General features: G+C 47.3%; 1 pseudogene; it reads left to right on the top strand.

Annotated features, from left to right (window-relative positions):
• Positions 1–493: 493 nt before the first annotated feature.
• LOC100957163 lies at positions 494–1,783 on the top strand (annotated as a pseudogene).
• The last annotated feature ends 246 nt before the right edge of the window (positions 1,784–2,029 follow it).

Consider the following 2,029-nt stretch of genomic DNA (forward strand, 5'->3'; position numbering starts at 1 on the left):
GAAACATAATGGTTGAATTCTCAACATTTGTCTGGCTTTTAAATAGTAGAACTGAATTAATGGGAGTGATTTACAAATCTTGCATAAGCTCCTGTTTTATGAGATTAAATGGGTCCTGTTCCAGCTAACATTGTGGAATATAAGAATTTTCAGAAATAAGTGTAATACTCTTTTATAAACAAAAAACAGCAACATTTGTTACATCAGATAATATATTGAATCATTCAGTTGTATGATTACAAAATACACATTTAGAACAATAATATTACCATTAACCAAGAAAAAGAAAAGCCTGCCTGCCAGACTTCCCTCCTATACCCCCCACTCTTCTTTCTCCTTCCCAGAACCTTCCTGTCAGCGTGTTCAGACCTCGCTGGTGCCGCTTTTGAGGCACGTTCCATTCTTTTAGCCTTCGACCAGCAAAGAGGAAAAAAAATTCTTTTTGACTGCCCCATAAACATCTCGAGGTGAGCAAAAACAATAAATTTTAACTATGTGGGAAATCATGCACAATTAGGCGGGTCAGTGTGGCAACCAAATTGGTACCAAGTTCTGGGAGGTGATCCGCAATGAACACGGCATCAACCTCACGGGGACAGCCATCTATAGCTGGACCAAATCTCTGTGTACTACAATGAAGCCACAGGTGGCAAATACGTTCTTCGTGCTATCCTGGTGGATCTAGAACATGGGACCATGGACTCTGTTCACTCAGGTCCTTTTGCCAAGTCTTCAGACCAGACAACTTTGTTTTTGGTCAGTCTGGGGCCCCCATACAGAAGGGGCTAAACTGGTTGATTCAGTCCTGGATGTGGTACGGAAGGAGGCAGAGGGCTGTGGTTGCCTGCAGGGCTTCCAGCTGACCCACTCTCTGGGTGGGGACACAGGTTCTGGAATGGGCACACACTATATCAGAAGATCAGAGAAGAGAATCCTGACTGCATCATGAATACCTTCAGGGTGGTTCCTTCACCCAAATTGTCTGAGGTTGAGCCCTACAATGCCACCCTCTCCATCCATAAATTGGTAGGGAACACTGATGAGACCTACTGCATTGACAACGAGGCCCTTTACCACATCTGCTTCCATACCCCAAAGTTGACCACACCAACTTATGGGGACCTGAACCTCCTCCTCTCAGCCACCATGAGTGGTGTCACCACCTGCCTCCGTTTCCCTGGCCAGCTCAACGCTGACCTCTGCAACCTGGCAGTCAACATGGTGCCCTTCCTGTGTCTCCACTTCTTCCTGCCTGGCTTAGCCCCTCTCACTAGCCATGGAAGCCAGCAGTATTAGGCTCTCACTGTGCCAGAACTCACCCAGCAGGTCTTTGATGCCAAGAACATGATGGCTGCCTGTGACCCCCGCCATGGCCGATACCTCACTGTGTCTGCTGTCTTCTGTGGACGGATGTCCATGAAGGAAGTAGATGAGCAAATGTTCAATGTGCAGAATAAGAATAGCAGCTACTTCGTCGAATGGATCCCAAACAACGTCAAGACAGCTGTTTGTGACATCCCACCTCGAGGCCTCACTATGGTAGTCACCTTCTTTGGCAACAGCACAGGCATCCAGGAGCTCTTCTAGTGCATCTCAGAGCAGTTTGCAGCCACAATCTGCCAGAAGGCCTTCCTCCACCAGTATACAGGCAGGGGCGTGGACGAGATGGAATTCACTGAGGTTGAGAGCAACATGAATGACCTCGTCTCTGAGCATCAGCAGAACCAGGATGCCACTGGAAGAGGAGGAGGATTTCAGTGAAGAGGCTGAAGAGGAGGCCTAAGGCACAGCCCTGTCACCTCAAGCTTCTCATTCCTTTAGCCTCCTTCCTCAGCTACCCCTTTCCTCTCCTCAATAAATACTTAGTTGTTGAGTGTCTCCTCTCTCCTTCCACTTTGGGAAACCTCAATTTCTGCATTCTAGGTAACCCTGTATTTTCTTGTGGTGCCCATTCCTCCCATCTGTCCAGTTAATATTGCCTTCTATTTGGAAAAGAATTCTCTAAGAAGCTGGGTCTCATCCAAATGCC

The sequence above is a fragment of the Otolemur garnettii genome, unplaced genomic scaffold (assembly GCF_000181295.1).
Source record: "Otolemur garnettii isolate 467f Iridium unplaced genomic scaffold, OtoGar3 scaffold00002, whole genome shotgun sequence".
Classification (NCBI taxonomy): Eukaryota; Metazoa; Chordata; class Mammalia; order Primates; family Galagidae; genus Otolemur; species Otolemur garnettii.